This window comes from Odontesthes bonariensis, chromosome 13, assembly GCF_027942865.1.
Source record: "Odontesthes bonariensis isolate fOdoBon6 chromosome 13, fOdoBon6.hap1, whole genome shotgun sequence".
NCBI classification, from domain to species: Eukaryota; Metazoa; Chordata; class Actinopteri; order Atheriniformes; family Atherinopsidae; genus Odontesthes; species Odontesthes bonariensis.
Window position 1 is genome coordinate 21,103,461 of NC_134518.1, and position 24,705 is coordinate 21,128,165.

At 39.9% G+C, this 24,705-nt stretch overlaps 1 protein-coding gene across 1 annotated transcript in view; it reads right to left on the minus strand.

The window, feature by feature from the left end:
• pcdh11 (protocadherin 11) overlaps nt 1-24,705 on the minus strand; it is a 126,000-nt gene that overhangs the window by 4,633 nt on the left and 96,662 nt on the right. The gene's annotated exons all lie outside the window — the stretch shown is intronic.

Genomic DNA, 24,705 nt, shown 5'->3' on the forward strand with positions numbered 1-24,705 from the left:
TACTGAGAGTGCAGCTGGAATGCAATGATTTCACATGGGTCAAGTCGAAGTGGTGAATGAACTCAGGAATCATAATAGAAATAGAAAAAAAGTTGCCATCTTATCAGAGATTGACCCACTAAATGTCAGCCTTTTAGTGAAATGAAAGTCAGTGATAAATGTTTAATTTCATCTTGTAATGAGAAAAACACTAACAGAGCATTTAATTTCCATTGGTATTCCCATGACTCTGTCTGTTTACCTACAATATGCATTGAATTCCCTGTTGCTTAATTAGAGTTGGAAAAAAATATGTCTCACTGTTTGTGTCTCGGAATGGCTGTAATGTGTTAAATATTTGATGAACGTATTAACAAAGCATTGTGTATTTTGATCACTGCCAATGCTGTTTTGATTTATCGGGAAACCAAAATAAATATGGTGACAAAAGAAAACTTGGTACTCAAAGAAACAAATTTTATTGCTCCGGAATCTTGCGTATGAAGCGACAGAACGGCATAAAAAGAATCGTCGGGTGAAAAAATAAGGATAAGAATAAACCAATGAGGAAACATGAAGGGGAATAAACAGAGGAATAAATGAACATAAGGTAAAGTTATTACACGCCGTGCAAGCATTTACATTTCCGACATGGAAGGGATGAAATAACTGAAAACCGAATGAGGAGGAAAGCGTGCAAAGCTAAGCACTCTAACTATCTTATCTCATTATCCCGACACTGACATCACATGTGGAATGAGTCGGGGATAAGACCTCAGCACAGAGACTTAGCAATAAAGCCTGTCATGCCAGATAATTAGAATGTAAAACAGTATGCATGAAGGCAACCCCAAGCCTGAAGTGTTATGTTTCTTAGACCATGCAAAGGAAAGGGAGTCCTCATTCAAACATCACATTGCTCCTGCAGGACTCAGTTTCAAGCTGCCATGTAGAAATTATTTAGTGTATTTGCATAAGTAAGAACGCTGTAAATAATTAAGTAGTCTTACATCCGGGTACTGCAAAGACTTTTTCCATTACACTTAGTTCTGCATGCTCTCCTTCACAGATGTCTGCAAAACTTAGTTTATTGTTTCACTGTGTTCTGCTGAATGAAAATAAATAATCTCATCATGTCAGTAATGTCAGTCAGAACTATCAAGATTGGAGCAGAATGGTTCAGGGAACACCTTTCTCGTATGTTTGTGCCTCCCCTGATCGAATAGCATTGTGTCAACTTTAATTATCAGAGCAGTGTCTGAAAATGAATCACATGGCATAAATTGTGAGGATATATTTGGAGGGCCCACATGGAGCCAAATCTGTCCTCTCTATATTGAACTGGAGCGGTGGAGCAGGAGTGTATAAATCCCTTGGGTGGTAAATGTGTCACCTTTCAGAGGGTCACTAACTTCATTAAGGCAAAAATGGATGCTTTCTCATTCTCTGAGCTAGCACAATAGGGTAGAGCCAATTCTCTACTCTGCCTCGACTCAATCTTTCTCCAAGTGTTCTTACTGCTGGAGAAGCTTTTTTGGGGTGCTAATGTTTTCCGTGAGGTAATGCAGTTGAATACATGCTTGTTGTATTTCTGTCTCGGAGTCATCACTGCCCATTGAATTTAATTGATCCATACTGTCGCAGGTGAGGCTACCTTTATTTGACCTGTGAGAATTTCCGCATTGTGGATCGATCTCCATTGACTGACAGTTTAATGTACCTGAATAAACAAGTATAATTTAGTCTTATAAAAGTTGCTAGAAGCTCTGTTGTGTTCAGGTATTTTCACAAATTTATATTTTAATTGACATTCTGCTAGCAAATCCTATGATAGCAGTAGGTGAGTAGCTTGAGTAAAAAGTGCAAAATATACACATGCAGAGCAGGTCTGGGCTGACATTAGCCGCTTTCGGACAGACCGTTCTAAGAAAGTAGTTATCAGAACTACCCTTCTTGAATTTCGTTATGATAACTATCCTTCCCCAGCGGAACTGTTTCAGGCTACATGCCCACGACAACGCTCTGAAGCATAAACGCAGATGTCCGTTTTTTTCCTCCACAATTTATCTGCGTTCTCACGAGCGCTTTGGGGTGGATATCTGTCTATCCATGGGAACAGGGAAAACTCATAAAACTCATAAAACTCGCAGTTTGCCGATGTAGTATGCATGCCCCGGACGTAGGTGGCAGTAGCAACAATACCTTTGGTATTGTTATATGAGTTATATATTAATAAATATGAGAAATGCCTGTTTTGTGGCTACTTCCTCCGCGTCAGTTGGAAGAAAATGGCGAAGCGCGGCAGCAACAACAGTACGCCTTCAAACTTTGTTTGGACAGATGATGAGGTCCAGTTGCTCCTGAACACGACACTGAACTACAAAGCCAGGAAGGCAGTGGATAATGTGGATTGGGAGAGTGTCCAAAATAAATATAGTGAGATATGGGAGTCGTTCATGGAGAACTACCCACTTAATGTGTGCAAAAAACGCACTTCTGCGTTTTGAACTGTTCCTACGGCGACGAGAGGTTGGATCGTTTTCAAGATCTCCACTCTGGAGGGCGTTTGCGTTTTCTCCGTTTTGAACTCCTAAAAACGCCGTCGCCGTGTGCAAGATAGGCACATCTGTCGAAAATGTTCTGCGTTTATCTGTCGTTACCGTTGTCGTGGGCACGTAGCCTCAGTCTGCATTCGCACATGAGTCGGGACCTGATAGGGACTGATGCGCCGCGCGCAGCCGTCTGCTTCAGTGACGTGTTAGCCGTTAGCCGTTAGCCGTTTAGCGCTACATTCAAACACAAAACAAAACGGTAAAAGTAAGGAGAGTAGAAAAAACACCACCAAGAAGCTATTATGGAGAGTGGGGAGGCCACTGTGTTCATTGTCTGCATGATGGTGATATTAATCATGGACGATCACATCAGGCGTCTAATATCGAGGCTGGAAAAGCTCACAGAGAGAGTCAGGAGACGATACTTTTTCATTTCATGAAGGAAGAAAGGAGAGCAGAGCGCTGCAGACAAATGAGACCAGTGTAAGTTTAACTTATTAAACACGCTCCGGTTGTGTCTGTGTCTATGAGGAAACATTTCAGCCGTGATAGCATGACATGGGGCGTAGCTACCGACCACCACACACCTCCGTTAGATTCGTTCTATAAGAACTATGAAAAGACCCGACCTCGGAGAAGGAGCTAAATAGTTATAGGAACTAAGGGAGAAAGCCCCGAGTTCCTGTATGTCCGAACACGGGAGAAAACAGCCCCGCGGATTAAAAGGTTATTAGAACTGTCAAAGGTTCCTACAGTCCGAAAGCGGCTATAGAGACCTAATACATTACTTTCCAAACACGTCCTTTTGATGTAAATCTAGTTAATTGTGTAACTCTTGTTAATTGGGAGGATTACAGTGTTGGCCTTCTATATAATATGCCTAAATACCTCTGCAGGAACTTCAAATGGACAGTTTCACAAGATTCATTATGCTTTGAATTTTTTTTCTTCACTTACAATCGTGCTAAAATGAAATGGAGGTTAAAGATTTCGTATATTACATGCAGACCTTAAATCAATCATTGCACGAGTCTAATCGATATCTGATCTGTTCAGAAGAGTGTTAAAACAGAAGAGGCTATCTCATCCAACTACTTTTCTGAATCTGTCTGAGACCTCATTCTATGTCTAATATCTGTTGCATTTGATATTAATGTAATAATCTGCACATGAAATTTGACAATTTCCACAAACCTATCCTTCTAAAACCTGGAAGAAGAGGCTGAATGTTCCTGTAGTGAAGAATGTTACTGTCAGATAACAACTCAGGTGACTAATTTCTTGTCGCTCACAGTTTAAGAATTTAGTTTTCATAAAAAATTAATTGACGTGAGACTGTCAACAAACATACAGGCTTTCAGTAAAGAAAATAGTTCATTTAAAAAAAGGAATCTCATCCATTTGAAAAAACTAAAGCAGGCAGCAGCCCCCAGCCCATCCCTTATCTATAACTTCCCACCGTTTTAATTAATGGCAGTTATAGATGCAGAAGCATACACAATTTGCATGAAATCTTTCAAAACCAACCTCTACCAAAGACATGGGCCTGTACTATTTTCCTTTCCGGTAGGACAGTTTGGATAGGCAGCGGCAGGTTTGGGAGAGTGGGAGCATGACTTGAGTGATGTCGCTGACAGCTCTTGCTGCTTTTGTCAGTTCGAGGTATGCCGCAGCCCGATTGTGATGCTGCTGTCTTTTGTATTCAGGGGAAACAACTGTACCCCACGGAGCTTTCGGGAGAAATCACACATCACTGATGCCACGGATCCCCTGATGGTGTGAACATTCTTTTCTGTGTTCCCTTCAAGGAAATTTGAATGGCAGACAAGTGGGGATAATGGCAAACAATGGGGAGTAATAGACAGCATGAGAGAGATCAGACTCACTGTTCTCATTTGAGATGATTTATCTTCACTGTGTAGCGGTGATGTGGCTGCAAAATAACCCTGATACCTGTTCAGTAACTCTGCAGTGTCAACTCGGCATCTAACAACAGCTCAGCTGCAGTCTGACTGCTGCTGACTGCACAAATTCAATGGCGTTCAGTTCATGATTTGATTCGAAGCAGCCCGTGCCACAAGATGATCATTTATCCATGGCCTGTGTATTCCTGGACAAAGTGCCAAAGTTTCTTCTTGATCTTGCGATCGTACACAAGGTCAATACCAGCGGTAGCCTACAGCAATCTTGTTCTGCAACATCAACACATCCTTTGGCCTGCCGCAGATCGAACACCGCTGCATCCACATTCAGCTGACCTTCCGTCCGTGCGGGCAAACATTACAGCTTGTTTGAACATTGAACACGTGTTGGGAAGAGATGACATGCAAAGCAGTGCTAAATATGTTTTTTATTTAGAAAAAACACTGGAGGAACTGCAGCTTGTAGTTTAACTGGATACAAGGTGAGGTTTATACAGTGCCGCCGATATACTGTATACTTATGTTAGGCACATTTTGGTGTTTGCATACCGGGTCCTGCTTTAAAACAGCTTGTAATGGGATTGGGGAAAAAAAAGAGCAATGACTCAAATATTGAGGCTCCTGCTTCTGCAGGCTAATGGAAAGGAAAATGAACACAGTCCGTAATATAAAGATAATCGGCTATATTTTGGCATCAATGTAGCATGACTATGATTTAATATATCCTTTGTGAGCAGCACATGTATGAACCTTATCACGTTGTTCTTTAGCCTTACTAGCAGGAAATCTGATCTGGAGTAATGAAATTTCAATAGGTATTATATTTGGCTGTAGCCACTCATCCATTTTCTGCACTTTTTTTTTTTTCCGTGGCGGTCATTAAATCTACTAATGCATACATGGCATGATCTCACATGCAGAAACACACACAGACACTCTCCGTCACACATATAGGTAGGATGTACATTAGCCAGCTGATAGGTACTCTGCAGCACAATGGTATGAGATATTTAACATGACAGTTAATGATATTTACTGACAGAGCTTGTTACATCTTGATGAGCTTCACATTAAGGTCTGCACACATATCCCAATTCAGCTCATTATTTCAGCATGCACAAACTCATTATTGCTAATTAAAGGGATAATTGCATGCATCTAGGACATTAAATTGTTCAAACAGGCATCAGGAAGGTGGACTAGGCCCCCCGAATCATCCTACACTGTTAATTTGTACAGTTTTCACTTTTTTTTTTTCCTTTTGCCCGAACCTTGCTTGCATCTATCAAACAATTCACTGGCATTGTCAAATGATATGTGTCCTGCCTACATGTCAACATACACTGCCGCAGCTTTTTGTTGTAGTCCATTATTATTAAAGATAAATCCAACTCATAAGCATGAATTATTATAATTTTTTAAAAACTTTTATCATCCATGGTTTGAAAATGTGTGCTGTCACAATGCAGCATGGTTATTTTTATTCGCTGCAAAGACCACAAAGGTTATTTCATCAAGTTACACAACATCCAGAGAGGCGCAAGTGCTCATACATATTCCAGTGTGTAGCAGCCAAGTAAATAAACCTTTCACCACCCAAAGCAATATCACCCTGCGCTCTCCCCCTCTCAGTATCAGATAATTTGGGATCAACAGGTTTAATAGTGCCAGAGAATGCAAGAGCCTTCATAAAACAGAGTGCCTGTCTTTCACCAAGAGTTACAGCACCGTTCTGAAGTAGTACATATAATACAATTATCAGGAGTGCAAACAATATCATAAACGTCATTATATTACGTGCTCTTGTGATATGAGGAGGCAATGGATGAGAGAATGAAAACAAAAAGTAACGAGGTACTCAAGCGTGGCTCTTGTATCTGGGAGACGGAAGGCAGAAACACAAGATTATGACATATTCTTTCAAAAAATAGAATCTCACTAAGAATAATTGGGTTTGTAATTAGACTTTATCTCCTCACTCAGCCTTATGCCCACTCCAAATGTTCAATCTGGATAAGCAAATGGATGGTTATTAATAATAATAGGCCCATTAAAACCACTTGGTGATGGAGTGAAAAGAGAGGTGCCGTTACTTGCATCACAGCTCTGACAAACATCATTTAAAGGATGGACGAATGTCTCACTTTCACATAACTACAAAAACAAGGCAGCCCACTTCCCTTCTTTCTGTTAGCTCATATCCTCTTATAACCCTGGCTTAAAACTTCACACATTTCTTCATTTCTCCTGGCTATTTGAGATGAATGGAACACGATAAAACCTAGCATTGCCTCTGAACAGGATGTATTTTTTTTTTAAGAAAAAAAAAAAAAGTCCTCGTGTGGAGACTTGGGTCTTCTTTATGAGAACCCATGTTCTCATACGAGGATGCTGTTTCTCAGGAGGATATTTAAGTTGCACACTTGTGAGTGATTCACGCAGCAGTTTTAATGATGTGTATGAACTCGAGCTGCATTAAAGATATTTCAAACTCAGGGGAGACTGGTTTCTGAAAGAAATTAAAATTACATGTCATACTTGTAAGTCTTGCTTATGTGCTACATTAATAATGAAGTAAGAGTTTGCAAGTTCTGAGACAAGGTCTTCTTCTATGGAGAAAAGCCTGTATCCATGGCAATCAGCCTAAAAGTATTCCTTCCTCTTCACGTCAGGCTTAAATGTTATTTAGGATTCTTCACTTTTATCAGAGGGAGGTAAAGTATAATCCCTGGTGGAGGCAGTAACAGCTGTCATTTTCATTGTGGTCAACTTAAGTCCAAGACTGGAGTGCCGATGAATGGTAATGAGATCGCTTTAATAACGACGAAACAGATTTTTCAACCAAAACCAATCTCATAGCAGTTCTATGGAGCAGTGATACAAAGTGAGACATAAGAAACGGCGGAGCCATTGCTCCCTTTTTGTTTTTTAAAACAAATAGTGCCAGAAGTAAGGAATGGCCTTTTTTAAAAGGAGACAATGTGACTGAGATAAGAAGGGAGCAAGGTTGTCCATATATATTCTAGACTAATTACTTTTGATGCATTTACGGAGACGCCGCTGACAACGATAAGTCTCTGAGCCACATACGTATTTATCAGCGCTTGTGGGACCTATACAGTTCCTCGCCTGTAATCCATCTAGCCTTGTCTTCTCGCGACCCCTTTTGCTTTCCGAGTGTTTGACCCATTGTAACTGAAAGTAATTGCAGGCAGAAAACAACATCTAATGATTACTTTATCTGGGAGTCTGAGAGAGAGTGAAAAGTCACAGACAGGTACTTTCAACAAAAGGAGGAGACCTTTTTGTTCCCGACACACAATTTCAGACAACAAAGAATATTATTGACTTGGCAGAGATTAGAACACCAAAACAAATAACAAAGCACGGAGAGAGGACAAAGTGCACAAAGAGAAAAAGGATCTCCTGAACAAGCAAGTGCCAAACACTTTCTTCTTGTTGCTATTGATTAAAAGTACGTTGTAGGTAGAAGCACCCATTTCTCCAGTGAGACTACACAACATAGAGAAAAGTGTATGGGCTTAATTTAATGTAAATTCCATTTTCTTTCAGTCACCTTTGTTGTCAAGGGGAGAAAAAGAGCCTCAAAATTTCATTTTGCCGCAGCATACAATGTTTACACAAAAGCAAGCGCCGACACCTACAGCTGCATTTTTGTGATTTCCATCAGCGGAGAACACAGTTGGGAAGGCAGAACACAGAAACAGTTTTTTTTATAAACTCCATTTTTTTTTTCTTCTGCATGACACCGGTTGATTACATCTCTTTCATTATGCCCGGACTACTACCGGGCCTTCCCACCCGAGGACAAGACGCCGGTGTCACCATCAACACAATCAGGCCTGGCCAAATAACCAGCATGGGCCAGATAGATGAGAGGTGCAAACACCATAACAATCTGCAATCAGCGCTCATCACCGCAATGACACACAGAGGAGGAGGTACAGAAGTTCTGTGGGGGGTAGAAACACAAGACACGCTCACGTAGTTGCACACACATGAACCCACACACGCATACAGTGATTGCTCTCAGTTTAAAATCTCATACGTGGCAGCCGTTCACTCTCCTCTCTGTAAATCTGCACTTGCGCAGGCGCTGGATGATATTGCAGATATACTGTGCAGGTGTGCTGTTGCTGAACAGGGGGTTATACATAAATGTATATTTATAAGACAAAAAAAAAAAAATGAGTCCACCTTAAAATTCATTGCACATGGATGAATGGCTGAACATTTCCATATTGTGTGGATAACGTGAGGTCTGGGAGATGGAAATACAGAGTGTGGAATGAATAGGAAGTGAAAATATTTTAGAAGGATTAAGAAAGAAAAGAAAATAGGCTGATTAAGTGAGATGCGGTCTGGTATTTGCAAGAAGATCGGACTGTATAGCATCAACACAATCCTCTCTTTTATTTTTTGGACATGATTTAGATCTAAAAAAAAACACTTATAACTTATAATACTCTTAAGTTTTCCTTTTAAAAATCAAATGAAGAGATGATGTGAAATGTACGAGCCGGGAACAACTAGGTATTTTCAGAAAATAGCTAATAAAAATGCAGTGTCTGTTTTACATGATGGGAGAGACTGCAGAGACAAACTGTACAGCGTCACTGACGTGCTACACCCTGTGTCATGTAACAAGCAAATTCATCACACTGACCCATTGCCCCCAATTATTATGGAAAACAAGAATGAATCAAATTAACATTGAAGAAGCTCTCGGATCCGGAGGTCTGTCTGTAGAGCCGACGGATACCGCAGGAGGAAAAGAGAGGGTAATAAACAAGGTGCCACTCTATATGCCATATATCTTACAGTCATTGATGATTAGCTGTTTTCCCTTAGCCATACATTACTGTTATTGCCTCCATGGCCAGGCAGATAGAAAGTGGATACAAAGGCATCGTGAAGCCCATCTTTCAACTGATAACTGGCAGGCTGAAAACAATCCAGCACCAGCAGCAACATGACTTTAGGACACGAGTAATCTGGATATGGTGAAAAATGTAATCTCTTTTATGACAGTGTTGAGAGGAGGACCTGATGTACACTTTTTGTTGTGTTTCTCTTGCATGGAGGTTTATTACATTGTGAGGCACTTCTGAGTGAAATAATCTAATGCGGTTACAAAAATGAGCCTCCACATGTCAGCAGCTCAACTCCCGGTGTTTTGTCCTGCTTGGCGACACTTTAAATGTGGAATTTGTATAAGTTGTCAGCATCTTAAGCAGACACTCATTCTATTTCTTTTCGCTTTCCATTTCTTTCTCTTCCCCTCAAAATATTTTGCAGACAGCTTAGGCATGAATGCAGACTGTATACGGTATTAGTCACAGCCATTAGTGATGAGCAAACTTACATTTCCAATATCAATGTGTAGTGTAGCATGGTAAAGCTTTTAATATGAGGGGCAGCCTCTCTCCAGAGTCCCCTGAGCATGTACACTTTAAAGGTTTTCCTTCTCCAAAGCACCACAGACCCTCCTCTGGGGACAACTATTAATTTTTCACTGAAACCTCCCCTGAATAATGAATTCTGTCCTATTTATACGCTGTGATAAGTCCACTGAATGTCTAAAAAGGGGTTATCGTGAAAAGGGTAAGGCTTTCAGAGAAAGACCTGTTCCTGCTTAACATGTTTAATTCATTCGCATCGCCATGTTCTTGAAAGCAGAAGAAAAGTCATATAATGTATCACTGGCAAACATAAAAGCAGACACAAGCGGCACATTCAATAAATCACAGCTTTACTTTCAACTGTTTTGATGTTGACTGTCACAATCCTCCACCCAAACACCGGCAGCTGAAAGTTCAGATGTGTGCTTTTTACTCTTCCAGGCCCCGGCTGACAGATAACACTCTCGCTAAAATCACAGAGGTACTCAGTGGCTTGTGTTAATGTTTCTGTCACCGCGTACTTTATTTGGGGTGTGCTGAGTGCAGACACTGTCGACTAGCATTCTCAACAGAAGGAGCGACAGACATAGATAGACATTTGGAGAGGAGAGAGTGGGAGTAAAAGAGCGACGGCTGAAAAAACAACCAAAAAATAAATAAAAAAAGGCATAAAGTGAAGCCCATAAACAATGACACGAAAACTAGAACATACTTTTAAATCTGTGAGGGGAAAACATCAGCTTGAGGTGACAAACATCTCTAAAACTTCGAATACTTTGATACTTAAAATAGCTGCTGCTGTTACGTTATCCACAGACAGAAAAAGCCTCAACATAATAGTCTTTGTGCAACGGGATCTTACTGAAATACGTGAGATAAACAAGTCAATTAACAGGTTATGGAGCACACGGTGACTTCTTCGTTCAACTATAAAGAGACACCAACATCTGTTTTTGTGAACAGATGGGGGGCAGTGGTAGGATGAAATGAATGGAAGACTTTTGAACAAGACACCTGTGAGCCAACATTGTTTTTTTGGTGTCATGCAGGTACCAAAACACACCGGAGACACCAGGCAAACCATTTTTGAGCTGTGGGTATCAAGGTATTACTGTTTTTTTTTTTAATTTAAGTGTGAAATGTAGCTCATTTGAAATAATATAATATTTTCCTCACTTTGAGTTCACAAAGTTCCTTGATAGTCACTAAAGTGACACCAAAACAAGCAGCTAAGCTCTGCATTTTCAACCGCTGACTTTAGTGTGAGATTGAGATCGACATGTTTTTGTGAGAGATTTATTAAAACACTTTTGTTACTTCCTGGTTGGGGTAAGGCAATAGCATTACTTGATTTAGGTTAGAATAGGAACATGGTAAAAAAAATAGATTACTTTTACAACGTGACATTCACCCCTCGTGGATGCCATGACTGGTTGCCTTGTGTACATGCAAACGCCACATGCTGCACCCAAAGCTACTCTTTCTGGTTGGCTTTTAGGATAACATTGTTTTGTTACGGTTAGATATCAAAACTACTTGGGTTGGGATTACCCAAGTAGTTTTTGGTTACCCTTCATACACCTTCATTGCTCTTATAACCACTAAAAGTGACATACTCTTTGTCACATACGCCATCTGCCTGCATAAACAAATGCGACATGGGTACGTTTTGGGGGGGGGGGGGGGGGGGGGGGGCGGTCTCAAAACACCAGTTTAAAATTCTGATCTTTCCTGAATGTATTAATCTTAAACCCTTTCACAAAGATCAGATGGGACTTGTCACCCTGGCAACCAGGACTGACAGATCGTGTAGAGACTACTGGATTTGAATCGAGATGAACTTGGGTGTCCTGGCTAATGGGTATGCATGTAATTCCATCAACAAACCCCTTGAGCCATCTTGTACAGACTTTTACACCTGTTGAATATGTTTAGAACTGAAATTGTGACAGGTTCAAAAACTTTCATAAGACCCTCTCTTGTAACAACAGATAGCCAACAAGCTCTCTGTGGTACTGGCGCATAACCTTTACATATTTTGTACCCGCTAATGCGGTGTTAACAAGTCAGGCTCAATTCATGTATTCATGTGAGACCAGCTTGGTTTTCATCAGCCCTATAATCAAACCAAATAATTTAAGTTTTGCTGTCAGACCAAATGACATTTAATGGAGTCTGCGTTAGTATCGATGCTACTGAAAAAGGTCAGCTGTTGCATATACAAAAATGTACCCTGATCCTATTCTACATCATAACTTTTTGGTGAAATTGCAAGTTTAAGTCATAATTTTATACTCATAATTAGTATTTAGGTAAGTTCTGCTTATAAATAAAAACTGCATTTGTAATAATGACTGTATCTGCTTTCTATAGTCAATTTTGTTTTCACCTTGCTGAATATAGTCACTGTTTGCCGTTGCAATCTAAATGTGTTTTTCTAGCAAGGCAATCAGTTCTCTGTGTGGCTGTGATTTGTCTATGTATGTATAACACTCCAGAGGTTACATATATCCGCAAAAGAGGGAGACAGTAGAAAGAGCGACTTCTTTGCAGTATCAAGACTGTCAGCCACCCATTGACCCAAGTGTCTTTTATACTGTTTAGCTCAAAGTAAGTTATCAGATATTAACATCACATTAATTAACATCTTTGATTTTGTGGTGCTGTCATGCCCTGAGGACATTTTTTGCATTTTGTCCTTAGGTGCCATCCTCTTTGTGTCATTTATTTTGTCCCACACCCACCAAGAGGTGTGGATACTGTATGTCAGTCACAATTCTTTTGCCTGTTTCCTTTTTTTCCTCTAATGTCTCACCAGAGCGAAGGGGGCCACGTGGAGATGTACAAAGTTTGATAGAAGAGAAAGAAAAAAATCATCAGAACCATCATTGTTACAGTGACATCACTGTTGCCAATTTCATCTTCCACTTTATTTCAAGCTAATGTGTGCATGCCTGTATGAGAGAAACACAAACAGGTGCTTTCTCTATGTAATTCAGTGTTTGAAGGCACCAATACCCATCTCTATGATAATTTCCTATTCAGGATGAGCAAAGACAGCAGCTCTGATACAATTCATTTCCCTTTTATTGACTGGTGCGGAAATGCTGGGCCTAGCAGAGGTGCATTCTGAAGTCTTTTGCTACTGAGGGTTTTGTGGAGTTTGTTTTAGGGATGGGAGGAAAAAGCTGCAGTGCAGGGCACATTATTCTGGGAGCCATGCAACCTTGACAGTGCGTTTGCTGAACACAGGGTCTTTAATGTTAATGAACATTTAGTGGCATCTTAAGTTTAACACGAGACTGGGATTCAAAGCGAATCAGTTCTAAAACATCCTATATTTTCGAGCGAAAATGGCCTTGTACAAATCCTCTCGATATCAACCTTTGAGAAAGTTTCTGAATCCTTTACAGTTTGTATTTCTTGTTTGAGTTCCCTGTTTGACTTCCAGAGTCAAGTCCAGTCAATCACTGTGACATTCAATTCACCAGAATTGATGGCTTGCCATTTTTATCTTAGATGTCCCTTTTATTTGTCCTCATCCGTGACTCTCCCTCTCTCCACTCTGACACTGCTAATTATTTCAAACTATCAGGTAGGCAGTTTCAATTTCAATTAAATCTCATCTTCTCTGCTGACCTTGGGGTGGAAAACGGCATTGCCTTCTCAGCCCTGAATATTTCCTCTAGCAGTTATGGGTGCCATTTAAGATTTTAAACTAATTTTGAGCCTGACTTCGATGAATACACAGCAAGAAAGAAGTTTGGTCAGTGTACGTATTCCAGTGACATCCTTAACATGATAATTGAGAGCAGCCGAATTAAAGCTTCAAGGCATAACTGGCTACTTCAGCACACTCTTGGATGGCTAGGAAAGACAGACACTACCACATGATGCTGAACAAGCTTTCTGGCATGTGCTTTGAATCTTAATATTTTGATATTAAGATGATGTGACAGATTTTTTCATTTTTCACTTATTAATTTACTTTTTTTAACTCAGTATCAAAAAGAGACAAAATGCACCCATATAATAGTCATTGTAGGTTAAATTTAAAACAAATTCAACAAAAGATAATTATATTATGCACTAAAAAGTATATTTCAAACAGCTTTAAGTTCTCCAATTTATCCCTCAAATTAGCTCACAATGGCACACTGAAGCACTGTACAGCTAAACACCGTGTTTTCCATCATGGGCTTTATGTGACATAAGAGAGAGACCAACCTTCATTCTGCCAATAAAACGATACTTTACTAAAATATTTTTTGTCACTTCATGGTTGGATTTAAACGATAGCATCACTTGCTTAGAGTTAGAAAACAATTCATGGTTAGGTCTGAAATACATTCTTTATACAATGCAACCACTATCCTCATGGAAACCTCGTTACTAATTGTTTTGTTCACATGTAAACACAACATGTCACGGCAAAACCTCACTTTTGCCAACATCAATTGGTTAAGATTACAAATCAAAATGACATAAGTAGAGTTAAAAAAAAAACAAAAGCAATTATGGTTTAGGCTAAAGAATATGCTTCTAACAACACGACCATACTGTCATGGATGCCATTTTTACCCTTCACATTTTACCATTCACAGTCTCTCCTGTGACCACTAGAGGCCACCTAGTCTTTGAACGCTATAATTGGCTAGATCTACCTGCATGAACAAATGCCTCATGGGCGCGTATTGAGGAGGAGGACAGTCTCGCAACTGGAGACCCTGCAGCAAAAAAAGGCAAAGGAATAAAAAGAGGAGAACAAACAGAGGGCATCATGTATGTAAGAAAAACAATTATTTGATATTGACAGCTAGTGCAATCAAAGGCTCCCCCGCCAGACTCAATGAGGTGCCAATCAACTGAGTGTCTCTGCCTCATGTTGCCGCTGCTGCCGCTTTTCATTTTAGAGTCAGAGAAGATTCTGCCGTAGTGAATCATCAGTCAATAGCTCAGAGCTGATGGTTAATGCTGATTGATGATATTCAATACTCTCACTCTACCCCCAGCATGTCCATCTCCCCTCTAAGCTCTCATCTGCGGTGAATCAAGAGGAAATATGCAAGCATATCTATTATTATTATTATTATTATTATTATTATTATTTTTATTATTATTTGTATTATTATTATTGTTATTACTGTTAGTAGTAGTAATAGCAGTCGTAGTAATAGCAGTCGTAGTAGTTGTAGTAAAAGAAGTAGAAGTAAATGTTTCTGTTTCTTACTATGTTCTGATGGCTTCATTGTTTATTTTGCAAGAAATCTGTTGTTCATCAAGTGCTACGAAAGGTCATCCATGATTGATTTAAGCTATAATTAAAGTGATTATTAAAACAAATGATGAACCACCACATGCCTTCTCTTCATTGTCCCATGAAATAATGTGAATTAAAATGTCATTCAGATAATGGCATTAGCCAGCACAATGTGCAGGCTTTCAGGAACAACTTACTACATGCCTGTAATTACAGTGATTCTATCAAATGAGACATCTCTATAATCTCAGCACTCCGTGTTTCTCTTGCCTTCACCTGTGGCAACTTGCTCGTGACCAGTATCAAAGAACAAGATCACTCCTCGACCGTGAAAAAGATTAATTCTGTGGAAATATCCTAATGTGAAATTATGTGTAACATGACAGAGGTAACCTGCAACAGGAACTTTCTAACCCAGAAATGTCAAGCATGAGGAGGAGAGTTGCAACAAAATGTAGGTATGATACTGACTCGAGTGGAGGTGTCACCTTTAAAAAAGAAATGATTCTTGCTTCTTCCTTCAATTTTTGTCTATTTCTATCACGTTATTCTCTTGACGTAAGCTTTCTTCTAGCTCTTCATCTTGTTGTTTCTTAGATTGTAAACACAATTGAGACAATTTCAGGTATTTTGCTTTATTAAAGCATGCTTTTGGTAAAGGAAATGTCTCCGTCTACACAACAAGAGGGAGGCATCAGGGGATCCAAACTAAAATACAGTCCATATGTTGTCCATCAACTGCTAATGGTTTCCCCTGATATAGCCTTGCATAACATCTCTTCAACTCCTCTCCCTAACATTCACTCTTAAAGTAGATATAATAGGCTGGAGTCAATCCACCCATCTCTCTGACAAGTATAACAGATATAATTACCAATTTGTGAGCATGTGACCCATATCAATTTAGTTCTTAATCCATTATAGGAATCTAATTAGACAAAATATTAATTAATGAAAGAATGAAAAACAATGACAGCAGTATTCTTTGGGAGACTTTAAAACAAAAGCTAATAATGTCAGTGCTTAGAAGCTCCAAGGAATGTATCTGGCTTCCATCCCCTCTTTTTCCATTTGCTCTTTGATTCATAAAGGCCTTTAAAGAGAAAGGTTGGACAATTACCATTTATAGTGGTTAACATGCCCCTGCTGGTATTTCTTTCCATTTTCATCTCAAATATTATTCATAGTCATTAATAAACATGTTGAGAGTACTTTGTGGAGTTTGCTGGCTGTGTTGCACATCTTAGCCTCAAGTAGTGATAAACAGACTGAAAGCTGCCCAACCCAAGTGGCACGAAGGGAATAATCATTTAGAAACAGCTTCCTCCAAACACTTACCGGTCAAAAACTATCGTCAAGAATTTAAACACTATAAGGAGCAAATCACAATGATATTCCATTAATGACACAACTCTCCTTCTACCCTTCATTCGGTCTACACTTCACAGTAAACATAACAAAGGATTGTAAACTCTACTGGCAGAAGAAGAAAGGGTATTAATTTTCCAACCTAGAAACTGTAAACTGAAAATACCTGTGAAGTGGATAATTCTGTCTGGGGGAGACATGTATTTCCCCCTTCTTTGTGTCAACACAACTTCTTTTGAGGTGTGCAGCGATGTCTGTATGGGCCTGATAAGTCTCTTATTCTCAGCAAAGAGTAATTTGCAAAATGCAGACGGCTGTACACAGACTCTCCATATTGTTAATTAAATCATTCTGCCTTTGATGTTTTCTCAGGTTTTAATGGGAAAATAACAAAATTAAATAGGATGCTGTCTTCCCTCCTTGTGAAAAGAGTGATCCGCGGATGCTACATCAACTATTGATGTTGAAATACTGTAAATAAATTAAATTAACCATGAATAAAAGTGCATGACTTCCCACTGAAAGCGAGGTATTGTTTCTCTTCATTGCTGTCACAACACTGGTATGTTGTGGAAGGCATATATTATTTACAGTTCTTTGCAACTTACACTGTGAAATGATCATGAACCGCGACGTGATCGGGCAACAACCAAGTGTCTGATGCAACTCATTTGTTGCCTTTTATTGTAACTTTAATATTTGAAAACACACAACACTAACCATCCGCAACTGGAAATGGATCTTTGGCCAGACTTTGGGAAGTTTTAACATCAAACGTACTATACATTCTGAAGACAGTGTAATGTTCTAGTCCCTCCAGCTGAACAACATATCCAGTGATGCGAGCCAGGAGTTTTAAAAGATACGTTGCCGGGCAGATATGGTGATTTCTAACCCGATGTCATCGGAGCACACGTTTCAGTTCCTTCTGCAACCAGTCGCCTTAATTTGATCAATAAAGATGAGTTTCTCTCCATAATTAAAATGACATTCAATCACACTCCAGTTTGTCAGTGGAAAGGTCACACAATAAATAGAGCTTTTGTTCCAGGAAAAAAAAAAAGCCTAATTAGTTAACTTCTCTCAATATGAGGGTTATGAACAGCAGCCTTGCAGAAAAGTATGATGCAGTCCATTCTGTTTGGTCAATAACTTCCTAGGTCACAAGCATGCCGAGAGTTTTACACAACGACCTCTGCCCTAATCAATCCACTAACACTTTGGGCCTAAAGAGTAACGTCTGTAGCTCAGATGGGGAGTCTGTGTTTTCCAAGTAGGGTCAAGCTGATGAAAGAATACAGCCCCCAAGGTGTTAATGACAAGTTGATTATCTGAATAGTTAGTGTTTTTACTGCAACCTCTAATTACTTCCAAGGCTAGTCTTTGAAAAAGCAATTATGAGCTTGGCTGTACATCTCCCTTAAACGGTTCAGAGCCATAATTAATTATTTGTTCTTATTTGCAAAATGTCAGCAATAAGTAGATTATTAAAAAAAAGGGGGATAATAACACAGGAAAGATCTTTCGTGGTTGATATCCTGGATTTCATGCCTCGTTCATTTTACACGTTCAAAATTAGATGAGCGTTATGTGTCACGGGCGTCCACCAGTAGAGGGCAGGTGGTCTCCCTCAGTGTCGTATTTCAGTGCCTTGCTGTGTATAAAAAATAATGCTGCTGCGAAGCCTACTGATGTGCTGATGGAGAAGTCCGTTGGCAGACGCGCTGCAGGTGAGTTTGATTCACCTTTAGCTATCTTGTAAGATTACCAAGGTGTGAGGCACCTGCTTAAATGATATGTCCTGCTTCTGTCTCACCACAGATGTCCAAAGGCAACCTGACAGCGTGGCCCCACAGACAAGCCGGAGATTAATGATTTGTGACAGCTTCAACGAGCCAGGATATGAACAGTCGTCCTGCAGCCATTACATAAGTAGAAACAGCTGTTGTTATAGCAGAGGCTTTGATTTCTTACCGTAGTGGCCCCTCGTAGGTGTGCGGAGGCAGAGGGACTCCCGCTGTCACACAAAGGCTGAACACTATAGAGTCTAAGGTTTGGCCGAGAGCAGAGAAAGAGTCTTTCTAACGTCAGTTTTTTCATATTGAGACATCTGAGATATCATTAAAATGAATAAGTGTATCTATGTAGTTTATGTCGTTTAAATCGGTGGTTTTGGTGGATCCTGCCAATGCCCACAGTGTAATTATAACAGCATGAATTGAGTGTGGCAGTAATTCTGGTTCTCTGACTATGTTGTGATTATCATGGGCATGAATGGAGCTAGATTAAACCCAGTTGGAGGAAATAGAGAAACAACTGCAATTATAAACATTATTCCTATTCTGCCTTGTTCTGAGAACATTGCCTTGTTCCTGCCACTGTAAGATTTAGATAGTCCCATTGTGATGAAAGCCCTTTTTGAAACCTGGTGAATGTATACAACACAACAGGCCACTTTTGTTTCAGCAGGACAAAAGAAAGGCTTGGCATGTACTTTTTGACAATGTCTGCTTGCTATTTATAAGCTCTTTTTTTTCTGGATCGCCCCAAAGAGCCAGACAGAGGGGCTTTAAATGGAAAACTGTCTGAAGGATGCTTTGTACAAAGGCCAGCCTTTTGAATGACCATCTAATTTAGTTTGTTACATCACCATCACTCTTTTATTATGCACTTTTACTCAAGGTTATTGTGATTCGAAAAGTGACAATTATCATAATTTCAATTGAACAAATTCCAAACATGCATTTTGATTTGCTGCATTAGCGAACGCTGCATCCATATTTTCCAGGGAAACTGCTTGTCCTGAAGGAGTAAAAAAAAAAAAAACTTCTCCCCTCATCTTTTTGCACAATTCTTCATCACATTTGCAAGATGTCATTGTTTGGGTTTGTCTGCATGCGCTGTCCTTGCTTAGGATTCAGCAGATGGAACCATGGGATGGAGGTTATCAGCCATCCCATTCCCCTCTGGACTGTAATTCGTTGTCGACAATGTGCTATGGACCCTAAAGGCCTGCCATCTGCTTACTTTCGCTCCTTCCAAAGGTGAGAAATTCCAAACCCCCACCTGGTTGTTGTTTGATCCATGTATGCCTCCTACACCAGTCACAAGTTAAAAAAATTACACTTTTTTGCATATCCACTGTGCAATTCCATCAAATTATTCTGAAATGTCGATAATATTAATATCCTCTCTTTTGCAATTACATTACATATTGTGAGAAATGATGCAGTAATTAATTCTTCTCAAAGATATCTTCGAGAAGAATTAAAAAGATTTTGTGTTTCTGTTTTAAAAAAGGGTTAGAAGGTGAAGAGGGCTTAGTTTTTTGATTAATGTAATCATTTATTTGATTCTTTAAAAAAAATTCTAATCTTCAAACTCAAGTGCTTGTTCTTTCTAAAACTAATAATTAACAAAAGAACACATGCAGTGGAAAGTACGTCAGTGGGAAGTGAAAACAAATTAAAAAAGAGGGGCCTACCTTTTAAATGTTTTTGGACTGATATTTATCGAATGTTTATCAGTCTAATAATGCAATCTTGAAAGCGCTCAGTAAAGTTATCATATTGGCTTTAGCACTTAAATTAAGTTAGTGACCCTGTAAATCAGGCACAACAACGTTCCAGTCACTCATATTGTGCTCTGTGGTAACAGACTTGCTCATAAAGAGCAGGAGAAAAAAAAAAAAAAAAAACACTTTGAGGCTGGTAGATTGGTGTTTTGTCACTTATGAGCCATCAGTGTGCTGTGAGATTTCATTCTGACAAACAAGCCCCCCCCCCCTTAATCCTTGGTCAAGTCCATTTACCGAGTTGCTGTGACCCGCAAGGTCTTTGTGTATCTTTGGCTGCGGCTACACGGAAACGTTTTTCACTGTAAACGATACTTTTTCTTATCGTTTCACTGTCGCGGCCACACGGAGCCGGCGTTCCCACTACCCCAAAACGATAGTTTTTGAAAACGGGTTCCAGAGTGGGAAAGTTTGAAAACGGCCTCGTTTCGTTTCCATTGTTACAGCTAAAACGTTTTTGCGTCAGTCACACGTTGACGCTGGGAGCCAATTTTAACACTTCTCTATTGTCTCACAGCGTGGCGTGACACAGTGGCGTGTGTACTGCCTCGTTTCATCGTTTTCGTCTGGACAGCAGCGCGTTTCCGTGTGGTCGCAAGAATTTTCGAACCCGTTTTCAAAAAAAACCTCGTTTCGTTTTCGTGTAGCCGTAGCCTTTGTGATCACATTTCGGCGTGGTCAGTGGGGTTCACAAACAATATTTGAACTTAATCTGTCTGTAAAAAGTTAGATGCTGTATTTTCCTGTCTTTACTCTTTTGTTAAAGCTGCCGTCGGCAGGTTTTCAAAATTCCGAGTCTAAAGTCGGAAAATTCGAACTGATACAACTTTCAGGTCCCTCCCCCAATCTCTACCAAGCTCCAAACCGCCCCCCCAAACCCCTCCCCCTCTGTGGACGAGGTTGTGCACGTGAGTTCACACCAGTGTGCGCGCACAAAAGCTGGGGCAGACTCACGCTCAGCAGCGTGTGCACAAGCTGTGATTGACAGGTAGGATTCCTCCACCCTAACTTGATTGGTTAAAAACAGCCGGGAGCGCTCGATTTTTGCAAGAACGATTACAGGCTTTAGAGGGAGCTACAGAATTCGGGATTTTTCCTTAACAGCCTATTTAATATTCTACTTCCAGAATCCCATGACAGTTCAAGCTAATATGACTAAAAAAAAGTTGCCGACGGCAGCTTTAACAGAAATACACCGGTGTAAAGTTGGTTATTGCCCAGGTCACTTTTTTGAGTTTGTTAGTTTGATGCTATGAAACTGAAATTAAAATATAACAAATTAACTAAATACACCCAAAACCAACACATGAACACAATAAGATGTACTGCTGCAAGGCTAAAGTCGAATCCATGGAATCCCAATTGTATGAATTGGAAATCACAGTTTGCCTAGTAATTTAAGATACATATCAGTTGATATAATCTCAAGTAGTATTTTAAGAGTTAACTTTTCAACCCAATGAGCTTGAGCTAATTGAAAATATGCAAAAAAACAGAGCGGTGACTTTAGTGATGTCCGCTGCCCCGCGGGTCCCTTTATACTTAGATATATTGAGCTCTTCTCTCAAGCTTCCTGTGAAATACTCTATACATCATCACATTGATCTGGTTCAAAAGATTTAAGCCTTTGCTCAGAGACAGAACTCTCATCCCAAGGTTGGGTAGCGGGAGGCAAAAGTCAAGGGTCACCTGACCTTGATGTGTGCCCTGCCCAACATCCCAAAGTCCCAAGAGATTCCTATTCTGCTGATGAGTTAAACTTTTTTGAGCCATAGAAATCCACAGGAATCCTATCAGCCTTGTCTGCTGCTGTGCGGGACAGCGATTTTCCTGCTCAGATGCATCGATCGATACCCACATAACATGTGCACAACATGAGGCTGCTGATGTCGCCAATGCACAGTGTCCAAAGTTTGTCCAACTGACCAAAGTTCATCTTGCAAAAAACATTTATACAATTGAACATTCTTATTCATCATAAGAGGGATTCTTTGAAGAAAAACTGACTCTACATAGATTCATTGATTCCCAAAGAGACACAGTCTCATTGCACTAAATCCTTCTTTCCCTCGATAGAAAGATGAGGGAAGTGGTGAACCATGTTGCCATACAGTATGATCCAGAGTTGCTAAGTATAGTGCATGCAGCCCTCAGAAGCTGTGGACAGAAGGTATCCCCTGGGCGTTTAGAGAAATGCTACGTATGAAATGGAGCGGCAAACTTTCTCTTTTTTGAAATAGTGCATTATGTATGCGTGTGGGGATGTTTGTTAAAAACCCTTGTCTGCTGTCAGGCTTCACCTCCTCTCTTCTGTGCTCAAAGACAGAAACGTAAGCTGTTTACAAATACAGTATGACAGGCTGGATACTGCTAACTTAAGTTTTCATGTCAAAGCCTGTCAGTGACATTTAACAAGAAGGAAAAAAAAGCATGTCAGACCAAAAAGCCTTCCAGATAAAAGGACCCTCTGATATGTGAATGAAAATAGCACTTCAATCTGAGATCTATTCATGTGCATTTATTTTAGAATACACAGAGCTTTCTAGAATGATATAAGCGGATCAGATGGTTATTTAATATGGCGCTATAATCTTCTAATTACTCAGTGGATAATCAAATGTCTTTGGTGCATAAAAGTTATTCATATTATGGACATTGTCTCACTTTGATTCTGAGTTTTTATAATACTGCTGTTTCTTTACTTTTTTTTTAGTACAAATACCAGAGTGTATACCAGAAAAATATTGAGTTTGGTGAGAAAAGCTTCGGGCTGTTTTGATTTCAACCGGGGATAGAATTTTTTTTTCCAAGGGCAATGCGCAATCATGACGCTATGTTATTCCCCACGATTGCCAGACCACTGGCAAAATGCATACACACATACACTTGTACATGAACATGCACATGCGCTCGGCATGGTTGTGTTAAAATGTGATTCACATCATCGAGAAAATATTCAGAGGGAAGATCAGAGAGAAGAGACATCAGACACCCAAGACCAGGTGTTGCCACATCTTTGTACATGAAGCATCCTTGTCTCTGTCCCAGCAGTTGGGCTCCTTGCACTATGGATTAGTCGCGCTTGTTGTCAAGGAAACGCGGAATATACACAAAATTAAGAGCCTATCATGGCTACAGCAGCCTCTCAGTATGATGTTGTAGCAAAACGGGTCAGTGTAACAGCAAATAAAGAGCAACTAACGCAAGGAGGAAGGAAAAATCATTCAGTGTACAGATTGGAAATAAGGTCATGAGGCATAAATGTAGCGCTCTACAAATCGATTTAGGCCTGAATGATTTTGTGAAGAACAAAGGTGATCATGAAAAAAAAAGAAATACAGAGGAAGAGCATGGGTGTCCTGTAATCCACAATATTTTGTCTTTGGCATACAAACAAGGATTATTCATAATTTCCCTCCAGCCTTTTTTTCCTTTCTGTAAGATAAGCACAGACACAGCTGTGTTTGTTGATGCTGTTAAAGTACCAAAGAACATGGCACCAAAGTGTAACAATCATTCACTGGCTCCGCTGGAAAGACATTCCATTTTTCATTTGTTTTATCTTAACTAACAACACTCCTATTGCTCAGTTGTGGTGGTCAGATTTATTTCTTTTCATTGGGTTGCCATTTTTCTGACTTTTAATTTTCAAAACTTTCACTTGTGTGTGTGTGTGTGTGTCTGTGTGTGCGTGTATTTTTCATGCCTGTAGTGCTTTGGGGGCTTTACTAATGAAAGGGAAGCAACTTCAAAGAGATTAACTCATCCGCTTTAGACAATAATAAAACAATGAGATAGCACATGGTTTTCTCCTCCTGTTGCTGCCACAGTATTTGCCATCGGGAAAGACTGTGTAGATGAATTTTATTATATTTTCATTCTCTGCTGTTTTCCTTTGCTTATTTTACTTTTTAGTCGCTTTTCATTAGAGGGAAGAATTATTTGTGAGGACACAGTTTTGCCAACAGATGCTGCATGTAATAAAGAGTGGTTTTGGGAAAATCAGCCATAGCTGAGCCTGAGATCAGAGGCTATTGTTCCTCCAGCACTGCAAGCGGCGGTGAAAAGTCAGCGATCGAATCAAGACACATCATGAACTCCACAGCAGGAAGAATGATTTGTTTTCCGTCATAACTTATAGTAGCAGCCAAGTTTGAAATCCAGGCACTCGATGAGCAGCTTATGAGGGCAAAGTGTATTAGGAAATGATACAAATGTGCCAGGACTTTGGATATAGCATGGCTTCGAGCTTGTTAAAAGCGCCTGGTCAAGTTATGTCAGATTTTTAACAGCCATTCGCACAGATTGGCCTCGCCGGCATCCTGAAGGCCCATAAAGCCTGATTCATCACCTCCATTGCTTGCAGAGGGCATGCAGAAGGCAGGGAAAGAGAAGCTCTCAGGTATGCTAAAGTCATCCATGATGGAATCTGTCAACTCTGCAAATGGCTCCCTCTCGCCCTGCTGCCTTGCGCATTTTATCATCTGAAGGAGTCGGTGACAGAAAGTCTATTGAACTCTGACTGTCTCTCCATACAAATTATTTCTCTCCGTTGAGAAACATTTGTGTTCGAAGGGATCTTGATTATCAGTCAAATTTGGGTCTGCCTTGACATTAAGAATAAGAA